The sequence below is a fragment of the Neofelis nebulosa genome, chromosome 5, assembly GCF_028018385.1.
Source record: "Neofelis nebulosa isolate mNeoNeb1 chromosome 5, mNeoNeb1.pri, whole genome shotgun sequence".
Taxonomy (NCBI): domain Eukaryota; kingdom Metazoa; phylum Chordata; class Mammalia; order Carnivora; family Felidae; genus Neofelis; species Neofelis nebulosa.
Genome location: NC_080786.1, coordinates 79362905 through 79382639, shown reverse-complemented (window position 1 = coordinate 79382639; position 19735 = coordinate 79362905). Strand labels below are relative to the sequence as shown.

At 48.3% G+C, this 19735-nt stretch overlaps 1 long non-coding RNA gene across 1 annotated transcript; it reads left to right on the top strand.

Annotated features, from left to right (window-relative positions):
- Positions 1 to 9381: 9381 nt before the first annotated feature.
- LOC131512318 (uncharacterized) lies at positions 9382 to 10917 on the top strand. The gene is made up of 2 exons (XR_009262088.1): positions 9382 to 9808; positions 10758 to 10917. It is a non-coding gene; the product is annotated as an uncharacterized LOC131512318 (long non-coding RNA).
- The last annotated feature ends 8818 nt before the right edge of the window (positions 10918 to 19735 follow it).

Sequence of the window (19735 nt, the reverse complement as noted above, 5' to 3'; positions counted from 1 at the left end):
TTTAAAGCATTGATCGCTACGGGATCTCCCTGAACCTGAGATTATGATAGGAGCAGAAAAAGATGCTTAGGGTGGCCTTTAGCTATGCCTATTTGGAGACTCGTAGACACATGAAACCCTGGAGTCGCAAGGAAACAGGTCAGCCAGCCCAGCTCTCCACCTCGAACAAACGTGGCAGAACTGGAGCCAGTCTGTGCTCTCCTAGTGACCGCGAACTTGGTCCCTCGAGTCGGCCGCCAGTATTGACAGGTGACGCCCTGTGTGTCAGCCATGAGGCGCCACCCCGAAGGCAGGCTCTGAGAAGCACACAAGGAACAAAATGCAAAGGAGGAAACGGCAGAAACACAGAGAAGAGGCTCTTCTGGTGGGGAAGAGAGGGAGCTTGCTCTTGACCAGATGCACAGAGCAGTGGACAAGAAAGGGTCTTGTCAAAGAGATGGAGAGATGGCATGTGGGGTGAAGAAAGGCTGAGCTCACAGAGCAACCTCTGAGAGCTGGGAAGGTGGGGAAGTAGCTCCCGGGGGACAGGTGACACCAGCCAGCCCAGGATGGTGGGAAAGCTAGGGGCTTCCTGGGTGGTGGAGAGGCGGGCGGGCATGGGAGGTGTGTAAGGCTGGCGGAGGAGGGAGCTATGGTCGGAAGACGGGTGAGCAGCAGAGTTTGAAGGCCCTGGATGCCAGAGGGAAGAGGAGATTCTAGTAAAAGACGGCCAGGAGCCACTGGAGTTCTGAGCATCGGGGAGCTGTGGCCAGCGCAGTGATTCAGGCAACACGATGTTACAGCACCTGCAGGAATAACGGAGGGAGAGGCGTCCTTTTCCGGCTTCACTGCCTGGAAAGTGCTCCTTCCCCAAACAGAGCTCTGGGGTTCATATTCCCCACCCGGGGTCTCTGGAGGCCCAGCTAGACCCCAGGATTTCAGGTGCTGTGGGAACAGCCAGTGACCATTTCCCCCCCCGGGGGCGATTAGGCCTAGCCGCTTTGGTTCATTTCTCCTTTTGAGTTGGCGCGTTTTGTACACAAAGTCATTCTGTTCAGATGCAGTTAAGAAACCCAGTCTTCAGTCCTTTTTGGCAGAAGGTTATGAAAAAGGACCCTGGGTCAAAGGGCAAAGACACAGGGATGCCATCTCCTCTCCGAGAGCCTGCTCCTCTTTGGGCATCCGCTGGTCTCACACCTGTGCTTGTCACAACCCTGAGAACAGACAAGGTGGTCTCCTCTCTGTTCTCCAAGGAGCTCCTTGGGGCTCTGGCCCTGGGGTCCCGTCACTCAGGCCACACAGGCTCCAAAGCAGGACTATGAAGGGGCCTGAGCTTGCTCCTCGAGCCCGGTTCCCGCCTCGTGGTGGTCATGAGTCTGAACTAGAGCAGCTGATGCTCTGAATCTCAGTAGCTTCCCACCAAGTTTTCCTTTACTCCGCAAGGTGGATGCAGACCCCTGAGGCCACAGAGATACAGTGCCAGTCATGGAACTGGCCGCTGTCTTGACCCTCCAGTAGGCAGGGTTCATTTTGAATTTGTGTGCGGTGAGCATGAATTGATTGCTTCCTTTTAAGGGCACATGTGAGCATTTGATGGTGAGATACTTTCTCGACTCTAAAAAGTGAATTTCAAACAACAAACCTGGATGACGGGGAGGGTCCTATGACACAAAGCAGGGCTCTTCCTCTACCTTTTAATTTTTACCACCAGCACTTAAATCATCTGCTAGGCTCAGTCGTCGATTCAGAGAAATGCCGTGAGCAAATTTCCCTGGTAGAGTTTTTTTTTTTATTTAATTGTACCTAACCATTCATCATTCACCCATTATTTGGTTTGGTAATGAGTAGTTCAAAAAAAAAAATAGGTAAGTGTAAAGGGAATGCAGTACAAGTCTTCCTCTGACCCTTTCCCCAGCCATCCTGTTGTCCTCCCCCAAAGCAGCCTATGTTACTATTTTCCTGTGTTTCCTTCTCCTCCGTGATGCTTTTATGGAAATAATTATCAAGGACTTTCCTCCTTCAGTACACATAGCTCGTTCAGAAAGATGCAAGCTTGTCCAAACAAAATTCTCTAGGAGTATTTCCTCTCCCAGGCTTGCCTGCTTGGGATGGGGAACCTGATTCTAGATGTCAGATGGACCTCACCTGATCCAGCTGTCTATAGAGCAATCCTTGATGGATGTCCTTGAGCCCAGCACTTTATGATAATGTGCTAAGGATGCCTGAGCACACTCTCTGGAATTAGATTTAAGTACCATCCCCAGAATGACCTTATAGGAAATGAATCATCCAGACACTGTATTCTGAGTTCAGGTGCCAGATTAAGAAGGCTCTGAGGGGGATCTGCCACATTGGTTGCTAGGGCTAAAGAAAGAGTCTCCATGGGCCATATTTTTCTGGTTCCTTGTGGTCTGATCTGAACTGAAATGCCTGTCACTGATCTAGATCTTTACTGACTGATCACAGAGAAATCTTAGTCTGTGCTTGCTTAACCTGGGACTGGAGCTCCACTAATGCTGCAGCTGCTCACTGATCACACTGGAGCACTGCCTGGCTCACTGATCACGCAGGAGCACTGCCTGGCTCACTGATCACATAGGAGCACTGCCTGGCTCACTGATCACGCAGGAGCACTGCCTGGCTCACTGATCACATGGGAGCACTGCCTGGCTCACTGATCACGCAGGAGCACTGCCTGGCTCACTGATCACATGGGAGCACTGCCTGGCTCACTGATCACGCAGGAGCACTGCCTGACTCACTGATCACATAGGAGCACTGCCTGGCTCACTGATCACGCAGGAGCACTGCCTGGCTCACTGATCACGCAGGAGCACTGCCTGGCTCACTGATCACATGGGAGCACTGCCTGGCTCACTGATCACGCAGGAGCACTGCCTGGCTCACTGATCACATGGGAGCACTGCCTGGCTCACTGATCACATAGGAGCACTGCCTGGCTCACTGATCACACGGGAGCACTGCCTGGCTCACTGATCACATAGGAGCACTGCCTGGCTCACTGATCACACGGGAGCACTGCCTGGCTCACTGATCACGCAGGAGCACTGCCTGGCTCACTGATCACACGGGAGCACTGCCTGGCTCACTGATCACATAGGAGCACTGCCTGGCTCACTGATCACATAGGAGCACTGCCTGGCTCACTGATCACGCAGGAGCACTGCCTGGCTCACTGATCACATGGGAGCACTGCCTGACTCACTGATCACGCAGGAGCACTGCCTGGCTCACTGATCACACTGGAGCACTGCCTGGCTCACTGATCACGCAGGAGCACTGCCTGGCTCACTGATCACACGGGAGCACTGCCTGGCTCACTGATCACATAGGAGCACTGCCTGGCTCACTGATCACACGGGAGCACTGCCTGGCTCACTGATCACGCAGGAGCACTGCCTGGCTCACTGATCACATAGGAGCACTGCCTGACTCACTGATCACATAGGAGCACTGCCTGGCTCACTGATCACATGGGAGCACTGCCTGGCTCACTGATCACGCAGGAGCACTGCCTGGCTCACTGATCACATGGGAGCACTGCCTGACTCACTGATCACATAGGAGCACTGCCTGGCTCACTGATCACACTGGAGCACTGCCTGGCTCACTGATCACGCAGGAGCACTGCCTGGCTCACTGATCACATGGGAGCACTGCCTGACTCACTGATCACATAGGAGCACTGCCTGGCTCACTGATCACATGGGAGCACTGCCTGGCTCACTGATCACGCAGGAGCACTGCCTGGCTCACTGATCACATGGGAGCACTGCCTGGCTCACTGATCACGCGGGAGCACTGCCTGGCTCACTGATCACATGGGAGCACTGCCTGGCTCACTGATCACATAGGAGCACTGCCTGGCTCACTGATCACACTGGAGCACTGCCTGGCTCACTGATCACGCAGGAGCACTGCCTGGCTCACTGATCACATAGGAGCACTTCCTGGCTCACTGATCACTTAGGAGCACTTCCTGGCTCACTGATCACATAGGAGCACTGCCTGGCTCACTGATCACATAGGAGCACTGCCTGGCTCACTGATCACATGGGAGCACTGCCTGGCTCACTAATCACGCAGGAGCACTGCCTGACTCACTGATCACGCAGGAGCACTGCCTGGCTCACTGATCACATAGGAGCACTGCCTGGCTCACTGATCACATAGGAGCACTGCCTGGCTCACTAATCACGCAGGAGCATTGCCTGGCTCACTGATCACATAGGAGCACTGCCTGGCTCACTGATCACGCAGGAGCACTGCCTGACTCACTGATCACTTAGGAGCACTTCCTGGCTCACTGATCACATAGGAGCACTGCCTGGCTCACTGATCACACAGGAGCACTGCCTGACTCACTGATCACGCAGGAGCACTGCCTGGCTCACTGATCACGCAGGAGCACTGCCTGGCTCACTGATCACACAAGAGCACGACCTGGCTCACTGATCACATAGGGACTCTGTCTTGTTCACGTACCATGCAGGGGCACTATTGTTCACCGATGGTGCTGGAGCCGCATTTCTCTGCTGAAGATCAGGATTCAGCAGCTGTGGCAGCTCTGGTCTGTGCATGTTGGTTGCTAGGAAGGGTTTTAAAGCCTTTTTGGTGGCAAGAGTCTCTTCCAGATCAGAGTCCAACCTGAAAATGGATCCTGCTTTTGCAAGCACAGTGACAGTATCATTAAACATCATCCAAGCAACAGCAGTCTGGAACATCATCATTTAGTCACTTCTTGCCCAATATCATGTGGGATTCACTTACAGAAGGATCTGCATGCTAAGTGAGGTAGGAACAAGTCAGCACAACAGAACCATAAATATCTTGATAGAGACAGATGTATGAGATCTAACTGGGTAGGGAAAGCAGATGTAGATAAGCAGCTGGCTAAGAATACAGGTGTGAACCTACCGAAATATTAAGAAGATAGTATAAAAGATAATATTAAAGAAAAAGTTACCTATGGTCCTTTTGTCATATGCAACACTTTTTATTTTCCATAGTCCCTTCAATCTTCTTGTTCATATTCAGTGCACATTTTTATACAGCTGCAATCGTATCGCAAAGACTTTTCACAGTCTGTGTTTTGTTTAATATTATAAGCACTCGCCATATTGCTCCAATCTTTATTTTATGGCCATAGAAATACCTTTGTGGCGATTCACCATACATTTCTTGCTTTTACCTGTTGTTGCAATTTTATGTCTCCCGCTGCTTAGCGTGGTGGGTAATTTTGTAAAGAACACCTTAGGATATTTAGCTTTGTGTTTTTGTTGATTTCGTTAGGATCAAATTCAAGAAGGGAGATGGCTTGGCCAAAGGGTACGGACCCCCTTATGAGGAGCAGCTTTCCCAGGTACAAAGCCAACCGTGATAGTCAGGACTCTCGCCTCATACTGATCTTACTGGCTTGGGGCTCCAAGCCAGCAACTAGCATGTCGCCTGGCACTGAGCAGGAGAGCAGAGGTTGACAAAGCCCCGGGAGAGACCTGTGACCACAGAAGCTCTCTACTTTTGAGGGCACACTCTACCCGGGTACCATTCTAGGGGTCTGCTTTATTTGCAAAAGTTGTTCATTTGTGACTGCCACGTAAGGGCCCCTGAACCACCGATTGTTTGGGAACAAAAGCAAACCAGTGCTGAGCTCCCAGTTCTTAGACTGTGGTTGCAGTGGGAGGGCTGCGGGAGCTAGGAGGGTGAAAGTCACTGTATTCTTGGAGCAAGGACACTGTGGCCCTGGTCAGTGGCACTGCCCATGGGCACAGCCCTCATAGCAGGGTCCTGTTATGTGCAACGCAGATGGCAGCCGAGGCCCTTGGAGATCCGATTTAACTTGACCCAAACTCTGGCGCTGAGCCTTGCGAGAGCCTTGAATTCAGAGCCCAGTTTCCATGAGTGCCCACAGGTGTATCACCCAGCTCTACCCCGTGCCCTGTCATCTGAGCATGCCGACCAGCTCTGCCTGAAGCATTCAAAGAGCAGAGCCCCGTTCCTTCCCTGGTCTTCACCAAAAGCCCCTCGCACCCGGGACTTTGTGAGTTTGGTAACATTACTGAAGATGGAAGGTCTCACAGAGGAGTCTCATCAGAGACTAGGCAAGCTTTTGCCCTCTTCACACCCTTTCCCGTCTATCTTTCTCAGCCTCATTCCTCTCAGCAATAAGCATTCCCTCAGTTCTCCTCAAGAGAGTTCGCCCCCCGTCCCCATATTCAGGCCCTTTCTGTGCCCATGCAGGTGTTTTCTCCAAGTAAATACGTATCACTCCCTAAAAGAATTTGGGTGGGTATGTCTCCCTTTGCTATCAATAACCATATCCTTACAGGAAGGTGAAGGTGGCTGGGGGGGGTGGGTGGTGTTTTTTCTGTGTTTTTTTTTTTTTCTTTAGTGAGATAATTCACACAATGAGCAGTTGTTTACTGAGCTCTTGCACAGATCCCATTTAGGCTTCCCTGACAAATGGTCAGCTGGACAGGCATCATTACCTTGCCTTATGGGTAAGGAAACCACAGCCCGGAGCAGGGGAGGACCTGTCTGAAGCCATTCGGTTGGTTGCTTGGTGAGCTAGGACCACAGCCTAGATTTCTCCTGTGTTGTGTGTATTGTCCTTTCCACATCGCACTGTCAGACCATCTGTGTGGGTGCCCTCACATGGCTTTAACCACGGCAGGCACGCAGAAACGCCCGTTCAGTAGACATTACTGAGCCCTGGCTCTGTGCCTGCCTTCAAAGAGTGTGGTGTGAAGGATGCATGACTAAATTGAAGGACTTGTTATTACCCTATACCCGGCTCTTAGTTAAAACCAGGGCGATCGAACAAATGTGGTATGCACACGCAAATGGAATATGACCCGGCCATAAAAAGGATGGGGTGCCTGGGTGGCTCAGTTGGTTAAGCGGCCGACTTCGGCTCAGGTCATGATCTCGCGGTCCGTGAGTTCGAGCCCCGCGTCGGGCTCTGTGCTGACAGCTCGGAGCCTGGAGTCTGTTTCAGATTCTGTGTCTCCCTCTCTCTGACCCTCCCCCGTTCATGCTCTGTCTCTCTCTGTCTCAAAAATAAATAAACATTAAAAAAAATTTTTTTTAAAAAAAGGAATAAAGTGCTGACTCATGGTACAACGTGGCTGGATCGCAAACACATTAAACTGGGTGAGAGAAGCTAGACACAACGGGGAACATACTCTATGATTCCACTTGTATGAAATGTCCAGAAAAGGCAAATCCATAGAGATAGAAAAGAGACTGGTGGTTGCCAGTCTGGAGGAGACAGAAATGGGGAGTGACTGCTTAATAGGTATGGGTTTTTTTTTGGGGGGGGGTGCTGAACATTTCTTGGAACTAGATAGAGGTGATGGTGGCACTATAATGTGAATCTACTAAATGCCCCTGAATTGTAGACCTTAAAATGGTTCATTTAATGTTATGTGACTTCCGTTTCAATTTCATTTTATTTTATTAAAAAAAAATTTTTTTTAATGTTTATTTTCGAGAGAGAGAGAGAGAGCAATTGCAAGTGGGGGAAAGGCAGAGAGAGGGAGAGGGAGACATAGAATCCGAAGCAAACTCCAGGCAGGCTCTGGGTTGTCAGCATAGAGCTGGATGTGGGGCTTGAACCCAGGAACCATGAGATCATGCCCTGAGCCGAAGCCGGACGCTTAACTGACTGAGCCACCCAGGCGCCCCCGATTTCAGTGTTTTAAAAAAGGAACACCAGATCAACAGACAAACCCAGGTGCGAACTTGCCCGCCCTGCACTACACCTCCTTGTTGGGTTCCAGGTCCTGATGTTCGCTCATTGGACAGGGAATGAAGATGTGCAGACTCAGTTGTCAATTCTGTGACTTATTAGCTGTGTGGCGTTTGGTAGTTTATGCTTCTCTCTGGATCTTAGCTTCCCAATCTGCACGATGGGGAGATTGACCCAGATTTTACCCAAAGTCCCTTCCAGGAAGTCCTTCTGGGATCTTGAGGACAGAAAGGGGGATGCAATCCAGTGAGGGAAGGGAGGCGCTCTCTGAGCTTCTTTTGAACCTTTCTCTTCTCAGCTAGCGGGCTGCAGTGGCTTTTAATTTCCTCTGTCCCCAGGCACCAGAGAAGCAGTCACACAGATTACAGCTTCGGCTTCTGACCTGGCTGGCACTGCTGGGGCTCCCACCATGCTTCATTGAGCAGTGTGAGCCCCTCGGTAATCCTGTTAAGCCACCGGGGCAGTGAGTCATTTCAATACCACCCAAACACCTTCCTGTCGTGTCCTGGCAAGGAGAGGAGCTCCAGCCAGAACGTTAAGACTTGACCCGCAGCAACATTCTAAACATAAATTGGAGCTTTTAATTGGGTTGTGACTTGGAAACCCATCATGCCTTAATCAGTGCTCGAAGAGTGCAAGCTGTACTCTTGCCTTCACTTATCACCCCTTTTCCGAGCCCCCGGGATATCCGAGGCATTGTGCTAAGCTTCAGGAATGCATAGATATATCATAGCCACTGTCTTCAAGGAATTCAGCGTCTCCTGGGAGAGACAGACTCATAAACAGAAGGGAAATGTAACATTACAAGAGCAGCAGAGTAAGAGTGTGAAACCGAACAATAGGTCCAAAGGAGAGAAGTGTTACCACTCGGGGTGCAGAGTGAAGGGCTGGGGAGGAAGGGTCAGGAAATCGACTGGTGCAGTGACACCTAGGCTGAGTTTGGAAGGATAACGGAGGCTTTCATGTTCCATGTGCTCTAAGGGAGTGTGATCTTTAAAGTGGTCTGCCAGAGTGAGGATAAGCATTTTATCCCTGTTGATGTTTGCTAGTGCAAGATGACAATAAAAAGAAGGCTAAATTTCAGTTAGTTTATTACTGACTTTAACTCCCTACCAATGTACCCCCTTATTGCCTACACTGGGTTAGACTGTCCCGCCCCACTACTACCTGGCATACAAGACGGGGAAGGGCGTTTGAAGCAGCTGGAACAGCACATGCAAATCATGCAAGGGTGAAGCTTCAGAACGTGTTAATGGAACGGCAAGCGATCAGTCTGATGGGGCAGGGGATACTGGAGGAGGGCTGGAGAGGTGAAAAAAAAAATGAAGCCTCATTCCTTGAGGGCCCAAGGTACGGTGTTAAGTCTGGGTTTTCTTTCAGAATGTAACGGGGAGCCATAGAGGGTTGTAAGCATGTGTGCAGTGTAATTAACTCCGTTGTTGAGGCAGCATTTGACAGCTGAGGACAGATGGGATAGGAAAGGGCAAGGAGGAAGGAGACAGGTCGGGAATCCCTTGCTGTCACCTGGGGGGAAAAGGATGAGGTTTCTGCCAAAGCTGGGCCATGAGAGTGAGAAGCAGAGGAAGGGCTCAGGAGATACGTAGAAGTTAAACTCTGAAGGCATAGGGTCTGATCAAAGGTATAGGTGGGAGAAGGAGGGTCTAAATGGTGACTTGTGCTTTTCTCCCCAGGAATGATGTCAGAGTTGGAGGCATGTTTGGGACCACCCACTCAACTGTCTTTGTCACTCACTCGACTGTCCTTATAACCCAGAGAGGTGCCGGATACTTACTACCCAAGCTGCTGAGTTGGGGGCAGAGTCGGTGCGAAGTCCCAGCTTCCTAAATCCTCAGCCCTCCAGGGCTCTCTCATTGACCGTGGCTGCCTTCCTCTTGCCTTCGCTCTGCCCTGCACCCCACCTCTGCTGACTGAGCCCCGCTCTGGACAGAGGAAGCCTGAGTTCCTGCCCTCACACCGTCCTCAACACAGAGTGACCACCAGGGACACCTGCCCTTCGCTGAGTCTTTGTCTTCTCATTGCCAAGTGGAAGGCCTGCAGGTGTGGGCTTCTCTATTTTCTTCTCTTCCTTTCCTGTTTTTGACTTTTGATTTTGCTTTGTCTCCTTGCTGGTTCCTCTTGCTTTACGTTAGGCCCGCTTCACTCCTTTGTGCATGCCTACCTGGATCTGAGGGCATTTGTGTCTGGGAGTCCCTGACTTAGAGCTCCTCTGAAGCCTCTCCGCCTTGTTTCTGACAGCCGGGCTCGTCCGGGTAGAGATCCGGTCTCTCGGAGCTATACTCCCAGGGCTGGACCACCACCCTTCACTGGCTCACAAAGCCTGCCTCTTTCTCGTCCCTTGCTCTCCCTGGATTCTCTGCCCCTGGAGCCAAGTCACCAAATATGGATGTTGTGCATCATCACCGTGTCTCCTGGGCCCAGGCTTGGCTCGGGTCACATTTTTTTTCAGAAGAAAACAGTGGGGCCTGTGATCTAGGGAGACAGGGTCCTCACCATGGGCAAGCCCACCTTGCCTGTTCCTTTGGGCTCACAGTGTTGTGGGTCAGGCGCCTTAGGGGCAGAGCTCCAGGAGAGAGGGCAGTTCAGGTGGGTTTCCCCATCAAACCCTCTCCCTCTGCCTTCCTCCCTTCCCTGACCAAGTGGCAGGAAAGGAGGGAGACTCAGAACTGCAGGGGAAGAGTTGGGGACCCACGGAGGCCCTCGGACCACCCTTCCGGCCACTGCCAAATCCCCCTGTGGTTTTCCTGCCCTTTAGTCTCTTAGCCTTCCTTTGACTGCTTCATACCCTTCAAGTGTGACTGTGCAGGGCACTTGGTCCTGCCCTAGATCACAAGCATCTTCCAAATTATGATGAAAGCTGCCTTCTTGTAACTCCCAGTGAATGGCCCGCTCAGAATGTTGTACCACATCCCTCCCTTGCAAGACCGTCCTCTGCGTGTACGAAGACATCATCTGTTCCACTCCCAACCCACTCCTTGCTTTCTTGCAGGGTATCGCATCTCCTGTGTCGTATGGTTGCTACGTCCTTAAGATGGGGGCCTCCAAAAGGCAGAGATCCCGGATATGGGCGAACTAGCCTGTGTAACCAACCAACAAAGCAGGAACGCCAGTGGCCCAACACAAAGGAGGCTTCTTTCTCCCTTACGTAACCCTTCCTGGTCAGTGAGCGGTCTTCTTTCACACGGCGATTCTGGGTCCCGGGGCCCTTCTGGCTTGGATCGGCACCCTCCCGCAGGCAGCGAGTGGAGCCCGCTCCCTCCTGCCGGGCCACCCAGGCTGAGGGGCTGGGAAGGGCAGAGAGCCCTGCCCGGAAGGAACACGTGTGCCCACCCTCGCCCGGCGGCTGAGAGCCAGTCCTGCCACCTCATCTCACGCTGACATGAACTGGGCAATCCAGTCTCTGGCTGGTCCGCTGCCCAGTGGAGACCACTGTGTGCAGTGAGGGTGCATCGGCAGGAGGGGTGGGCCTTCCCTGCTAAGCACAATAGCTTCCCTGCCCCTTGACTCTGAGCCCCCAGCGCGGGCAGGTGTTAGAAGCTGAGAACGGGGCCCCCTCTTGTTTCCAACCAGCAAGCAGTGTTTTCTTAAACTTCGGTCGTGCGAGCACCACTTTGGAGGTTCGGGCTGTATCTGCATAACGCCTGTATTGTAATTAATTTAATATTCTCTCTAAATCGAATCACTTTTCAATTTAGCTTCGTCTGACTAATAACGTCTGGGAAACCGTGGTTTTGATGTGCTAATTATATTTTTCCAATATACTAATGTACTCCAAAATAAATTTATAGTTAGTCCCATAACAATATGTGCACGTGTACCGCCCCAAATATTTGCACACGCTGATGGTACGCATTGTACTTGGTGGGGGAATACTCTGAGTCGGTCTGAAGCCCTCATGAGGTGGCCCCTGCCTCTCTCTCTGCCTCATGTTCGGCCCCTTCCCTCTTGCTTACAACCCTGCAGGTTCATGGACCTTTTCATTCCTCAAACGTGCCAAATGGTTTCCTACCCCAGGGCCTTTGTACTGGCTGCTATCTCGGCCGGGAACACGTCTGCCACATTTGGCTCTTTCTGGGCATTAAGGTCTAACCACTTGGTCTATTGGTCTTATACCATGCCCCACTCCACCCTGCCCAGCCACTCCTCTCTCCCTTGACAGCAATTTCCAAGATCTGACACGGTCTGTTTATTTGTTTGCTGATTTATTCGTTGTTTCTCTGTGCCCCGGAACGTGCAAAGTCTGTAAAAGCAAGAGATTTTACCTATGCTGTTTACTCCACTCTCCCAGCACTTCACACAAGGCCTGGCCCATAGTATGTGCTCCATAAATATTCGTTAAATGAATAAAAACTATGGAAAATAGATACATAGGTCACTAGTCAAACAAGGATTAAAATACAGTTTGTCAGTTGCATGGCAATCTCTAACACACATCTGGTCAACTGCTGGAGAAGGCAGCTTGGAGGTGAGGCTGCCGTGGGGCCTCCGGCTCCACCCTGAAATTCATAGGTGCACAAGTCACCTGACTGGCCCACCCAGCCACAGAGAGGGAAGCTGGCCAGGTGGGAGTGGGAGGGCCAGACCCACTTCTAGAAGACACTTGCATCAGTGAGGCGAGAGGTGAGGAGAGAACAGGCTGAGGACCAGTCATCCCTGCTTTAGGGATGGCAGCCATGTTGGCTCAGAGAGTCCACCCGTAGGGAAAACCGGCCTCTACAATATTGGCTTCTGCCCCTCTTCTGTGGGGGTGGTGGGAGCCGAAAGTAGGGATGGACTAAAAGTAAGGGATGCTGAAATACCTGAAAGTGTCCAGTCTACACCTGGAAATGGGAACCAGGAAGGGGGTTGAAAGCCCCCTCACTCATGAAGAGGGTGGACATCGTTTTCCTTACGAAAGGAATCTGTCCGGAGCGCCTGGGTGACTCAGTCAGTTAAGCGTCCAACTCTTGATTTCAGCTCAGGTTGTGATCTCGAGGTTCGTGAGATTGAGCCCTGTGTTGGGTTCTGCACTGACAGCATGGAGCCTGCTTGGGATTCTCTCTCTCTCTCTCTCTCTCTCTCTCTCTGCCCATCCCCTACTCGCATGCACTCTCACTCTCTCTCTCTCTCTCTCAAAATAAATAAACATTAAAAAAAAAAAAAAAAAAGGAAATCAGTCCACCAAAGAAATCCAAGACAAGGTGAAAAAGTCAACATTCCCCATCTCGCCCTGTCTCCAGAAGTCTCCAGAAGTACATTGGCCAAGGATGCTGTGACGGGTCTCCCTGACCCTTCAGGACCAAGCCACTCAGTACTGCTGGGTTCACAGCTGAGTCTTCCCAGGAATCATCCTGCCTTACCCAAGGCAACACCTCCACCCTGGGGATAGTTCACATTCAATGTCTAGTTGATATGGGGCACAAAGACCTGGCCGTTTGCCTCAATTGAGGGCAATTCTGAAGGGCCATGCCAGCTCCAGAGCAACCTTGCCTGCTATCCAATTTTTCCTCTGCTATCCAATCTGCTCCTTTCACATTCCCTGTAAACTCCCTGCTCACAAAGTCCCCTCTCAGAGTCTGTTTCCCAGGGAAACCTAGGATGGCATGTGTAAGGCCCCAACCAGCTCTGTCCTCCACAATCAGTCGCCATATTGCTTACGTGAGAACTAATTTCCCACGAAAGATTATTAGGCTTTCTTCCTCTACCTGAGGTGGAGACAAACCATATCCACACAAATGATATGTTGGTGCCCCTGGAAGAACGGCAGATGGTTCCTTCAAAACTACTCCAGACAATGAAGGTTAAAATTAAAGGGAGGCAATGAAAATAGCTGAAGTAAAGTAATATTTGGGTAGCAGTTGACATTTTCCAAATCTGTTTCACATGGAGCCTTTGACCCTGTTTCTGAGCTTCTCCATTTGCTTGGCCCCACCTGTCTCCCTGGGCCCTCAACATGCTCAGGGCAGAGCCCTGCATCCCCTACCACTGCCAACTTTCTCAGATGCTCCCAGTCCCCCACTCCAGGGCCCAGGACAATATAAGCTTGTCTCCTCTCACTGTTTCTAGGCTTAGAAGATGAGTCAGCTCTCAGATTCCCAGTGGCTTCCCAGGGGGGCAGGGTGATACCACCTGGAAGTTCAGGCAAGTTCATTCTCCGCGGGTCAAGTTTGATTGTTGAGAGACCGGAAGTGGAAGGGAAATGACTGTTACAGCCTCACGCTTTCTCTGTCCCGTCTCTGCCCCAACAATGAGCACATAGCAAGGGTTCCATCAGGCCTATCCAAAGACATCTCACGAAACAGATCATGACGGCATTTTGTGGTGGTGCTGTGGCTAGTATGGTGCTCGTCTTCATGGGCTCACTTCCCCTCTTTCTCTTTTCCCCTCCCTCTTGCTGCCCTGAGATTACACCTCCTCCCACCCCCAAGAAAGCATGCATCGGCACGTATGCTTAATGTAAACTTTGCTTCATGTGGCTTTTCCTAGACGACCCAGGTGAAGAGACAGACATTAACCTCTTTGATTTTCACAAAAAGTCATTCTCTGGGGGCAGGAATTATTATAGCCACTTTCAGGCGTGTGAACTAGACGTAAAATGAACTCCCCAAGACTGACACTACACAGTAAGTGGTAGATCAGGACTGAGTCTACCTGTTCTGACTCCAAGTTGGTTGTTTCTCTTACCTTGGTTATGAATTTTCATCAAAAGTTATAATTAATAATAATAATAATAATATGTATATATATATATATAATTCATATATTCCCTTCCAGTAAAGGTGGAATTGTGGGGTGGGGGCAGGGGCAGCAAACACCAGAAAAGAGGCAGATGCGTTGAGATGATGGACCCATCAACTCTTGCAAACTTCCACCGTCTGCCAGTTCATAATCAAATATGGAGGTACTGTTGGGACTGAGGACACAACATGGTTGCCAAAGTGTATTCATTTCCCAGGACTGCCTTGACAAATTGCCACGAGCTGGGTGGCTTAAAACAACTTAAGTGTAATTTCTCATAGTTCTAGAGGCCAGAATTCTTAAGTCAAGGGGTCAGCAGGGCTGTGCTGCTCTGGAGGTTGTAGGGGAGAATCTGTTCCTTGCTTCTTCCCGCTTCTACTGATTATCCGCAGTCCTTGACTTGGTGGCCACGTCTCCCTGCCTAGTCTTCACATGGCCTTTCTCCTGTGTGTCTGCGTCTTCTTTCTTCACCCGTCTCTTACAAGGCCACTTGTAGAGGCCTTTAGAGCCCTCTCGGATAATCCAGAGACATCTCCTTGTCTCAATATACTTAATTAAATTACATCTACAAAGACTCTTTCTCCAAAAAGGTAACATTTATAAATTCCAGGCATTAGGACTTGATCATGATTCGGCCTACTACACTGTATCATAGGCCACTTTGCCTGGAGGCATCAGTGTGCTCTTCAACACTCGTAAAAAGTTTCTAGTGTTCCTTCACATTACACTTTTTGCCTTATGGGCTGGCGCCAGGTCTGGGTTGCAGAGGTGGCTGAAAGCAAACCTTCTGTTTATCCTGCAGTGAGCTAGAGGGGGCACCAGAACCGAACTGGCCCCCCTGGGGGGCCCTCCCAGCTTTAGGTGTGGGGGAAGTCTGTCTCTCACATGTTGTCTGGGTTGTGACGCCATTATTCCCCTGCTACTGGGAGCGCAGAGGATGCTGGACGGCATTTGCCCGTGTTTGAATTTTCAGTTACTGTCAGTCCCTCTGATCTAATATTTGTGTTTTGCAGAACTGTCTCATGGCAAGTTCTGGGGGAGAGAGTCCTCCTAGTCACAAATATTTGCAGTACTTGGCTTTGCCGCACTTCGGCCTGCGATGTTGAAAATGGGGTCATGTGCTGCCCTCAGGTGCCCGACAGACATGCCTGTTGGTGTGGTTTTCTGGCAGTGCCTCCTTCCTCAGCCTCTTGTGGAGCGCGTGGAGGTGCTGAAGGGAACGAGAAAACAACTGTGCCTGACAGGGGCCAGATGCCATTCGAAGAAAGGTGTAGCCCGAACCGGCTTCCTTTTCTTCTTGGTGCTTCCTTCTTTTGTTTGTTCTTCCTCTTCTTTTCCCTCAAGGGCTTCATCTACTTTCGTGAATTGTCATCTTTTTCTTCAGTTTCCCTTCGTAATTCCCAACTGCTTGCTTCCAGCAGTCAATGCCACTTCTGGTTTCTAGAACAGTGTGGCCCCTCAATTCCCACCCCCAGCCCCCACCCCTGTAACCCACCTTCACACCCCCTCTTTGTCTGTCTTAGAGCCACTCCACGTCAGATCTTCCGTTGACGCAGAGGTTTAGCCTTTCTTACGTCCTCCAGGCCTCTTTCCATCAAGTAGTCCTCCCTTTCTTCAGTAACAGCTTGGTTGAGATAGATCTCACATACCATGAACTCCCCATTTTGAGGAGTAAAGTCCAGTGTTTTTTAGTCTCTCAATCCAGTTTTGCATTGACTGCCAGTGTCTAAATTTATAATATCTTTATCTCTAGTAGAAGAAACCCCATACCCATTAGCAGTCAACCCTCATTCTCATATTTCTCACCCTTACCCTACACTCCCCACCTCTGCGTAACCACTTATCTACTCTCTGTCTCCATAGTTTTTCCTCTTCTAGATATTTCATACAAAAAGACTCCTATAATTAGTGATATTTTGGAAGTGGCTTCTTTCAGTCAGCACGATGACTGAAGGTTTACTCAATGTTGTATGTAGCATGGATCAGATTTAATTCCTTTTTTTGGATGAGTAATATTCCACTATATTTGTGTATCCACCTAGCAGTTAGTTCATGGGCATTTGGGTTGTTTCCACTTTCGGCTAATATAAAAAACAATGCTACTAACATTCATGCACAAGCTTTTGTGTGGACATATGTTTTCTGTTCTTTTGGGGTCATATTTAACGTTTTGTGGCACTGCTATGCTATTCCCAAAGCAGCTACGGCATTTTACCTCCCTACCCGCAGTATATGAGGATTTAAATTTCTTCGCATGCTCACCGACATTTGTGATTACCTGTCCTTTTGATTTTCCCATTCTAGTAGGTGAGTAATGGTATCTCATGTATTTCTTTATTTGCAGTTCCTTATGATATCGAACATCTTTTCATGTGCTTATTGGCTATTTGTAAGTCCTTGGTGGAGAAATGTCTAATCAGATAATTTGCTCAATTTAAAATCAGTCTTTGCTGGGGCACCAGGATGGCTCAGTTAGTTGAGTGTCTGATTCTTGATTTTGGCTCAGGTCATGATCCCAGGGTCATGAAATCCAGTCCCATGTCAGCCTCCACACTGAGTGCAGAGCCTGCTTAAGACTCTTCCTCCCTCTCCCTCTGCCCCTCTCCCCTACTCTCTCTCTCTCTTTCTCTAAAATAAAAAAAATAAATAAAATAAAATTTGTCTTTGTCTTTTTAGTGTTGAGTTGTGGATATATATACACTATATCCACATACATATATATATATATATAATCCATTATATATATAATATATATATATATAGTTCTGGATATATAGTTCTGGATATATTATATTATATATTCTGGATACTAGCCCTTTACCAGATAAAGATTTGCAAAAATGTTCCCCCATTCTGTGAATGTTCTTTTAACTTTCTTGTTTTTTCACTTTTTCTTTCTTTTCACTTTTGCTTTCTTATGCTTCTTTCTAAAAGCATGGGAGTTTTAAAATTTGATGAAGTCTAATTTGCCTATTTTTGTTGTTGTTGTTTGTATTTTAGACATGCTAAGAAGCCATTGTTTAATCCGATATCACAAAAATTTACTTTTTTTTGCAAGTTTATTTATTTATTTTTGAGAGAGAGCGAGTGCGGGTGTAAGTTAGGGAGGGGAAGAGAGAGAGAGGGAGAGAGAGAATCCCAAGCAGTCTCTGTGCTGTCAGCACAGAGTTGGATGTGGGGCTTAAACTCATGAATCCTGAGATCATGACCTGAGCCAAAATCAAGAGTCAGACACTTAACTGACTGAACTACCCAGGCACCCCACAAAAATGTGCTTCTATATTTCTCCTGTGATTTTTATAGTTTTTCTCTTATCTTTAGGTCTAGGATCATTTTTGCTTAATTTTTGAGTACACTATATACGAATTAATTTTTCCCAAATTATTCTTTCACATGTGGATATCCAGTTGTCCCAGACCTATTTTTGTTGAAAAGACTCTTCTTTCCCCCATTTGAATTGTCCTGATGCTCTTGTTAAAAGTCAGTTGATCATAAATATAAGGCATCATTTCTTTTTTTTTTTTTTAATTTTTTTTCTTTTAACGTTTATTTATTTTTGAGACAGAGAGAGACAGAGCATGAACGGGGGAGGAGCAGAGAGAGAGGGAGACACAGAATCGGAAGCAGGCTCCAGGCTCTGAGCCATCAGCCCAGAGCCCGACGCGGGGCTCGAACTCACGGACCGTGAGATCGTGACCTGAGCTGAAGTCGGACGCTTAATAAGGCATCATTTCTAGATTCTCAGATTGATTCCCCTCATCTATATGTTTTGTTTGTGGCAATATATACTACCTTGATTACTGTATCTTTGTAGCGAGTTTTGAAATCAATACATAAGAGTCCTCCCACTTGGTTCTTTTTCAAAGTTGTTTTGGTTACTCTGGGTTTCTTTCATTTCCATAAGAATATTAGGATCAACTGCCAATTCGTGCATAAAAAGCTAGCTGGGGGACACCTGGGTAGCTCAGTCAGTTTAAGCGTCTGCCTCTTGGTTGCAGCTCACATCCTGATTTCGTGGTTAATGGGTTTGAGTCCCATATGAGGTTCTGAGCTGATGATGACTGCTTGGGATTTTCTCTCCCTCTCTTTACGTCCCTCCCCCAATCGTGCTTTTCCTCTATCTCTCATTATAAAGAAACTAAAAAAAATAAATAAATAAAGGTAGCTGGGCTTTTGGTAGAGGTCGCATTGACCCTGTAGATCAGTTTGAGACATATTTCCTTCTTAACATTCAGTATTTGAATCCAAAAACACAAGATGTCTTTCCATCCATTTAGATCTTCCTTAATTTCTTTTAGCAATGTTTAACAAGTCTTGTACATCTTTCCTTCAACTCATTCCTAAAGTATTTTATTCTTTTTAATATTATTAAAAATAAAGTTATTTTCTTAATTTTATTTTTAACATTTTTCATTCCTAGTCTGTACAAATATAACTGATTTTTGCATATTGACTTCGTATCCTGCAGCTTTGCTGACATTGTGATTAGTTCTCACAGTAGTTGGTGGACTTCTTAGGTTTTTTGTTTCACAAGATCATGTCATCTGTGATAGGGGTATCTTTACTTCTTCCTTTTCAATCTCAGTAAGTTCTATTTATTTATTTTTGCCTAGTTTTCCTGGCTAAAATCTCGAGTGCAACACTGAATAGGGATGATGAGTGGATGTCCTTGTCTTCTTCCCTAACTTAGGGAAGAAACTTTTGGTCTTTGACCGTTAGGGATGACTTTACTAGCTGTGGGTGCTCTTTATCAAGTTGGGGAAATTATCTTCTATTCCTAGCCATTGAGTGCTTTTATCATGAAGTGATGCTAGATTTTTCCAAGTGCTTTTTTTCTCTGTCTGTAACCCTTTTTTCCTTTATTTTATTCATATGGTGCACTGATATTCATATGTTGAACCGATATTCCATCCCTGGGATAAATCCCACTTGGTCATGGTATATGATTCTTTTTTTATGTTTCTGGAGTCCCTCTTTCTTTTATGTTTTTTTCTCTATTGATTTCCTTTCTTTAGCTAATAAACATGCTCGAGGTTTTTTTTTTTCCAATAATAACAGAACCAAATAAATTTACTTCATGGGTCCTATGCCTCCAAGCCACTGCCCCATCTCCCTTCTTCCATTTTGATTCAAGTTTTGGAAAGAGTTGTCCTCTTGCTAGCTTAATACTGATTCACGACTTAGCCGTATGGACATATGTTTTATTAACATCATGAAGGACTTTTTAACTACCAAAGTGGGTGAACATCT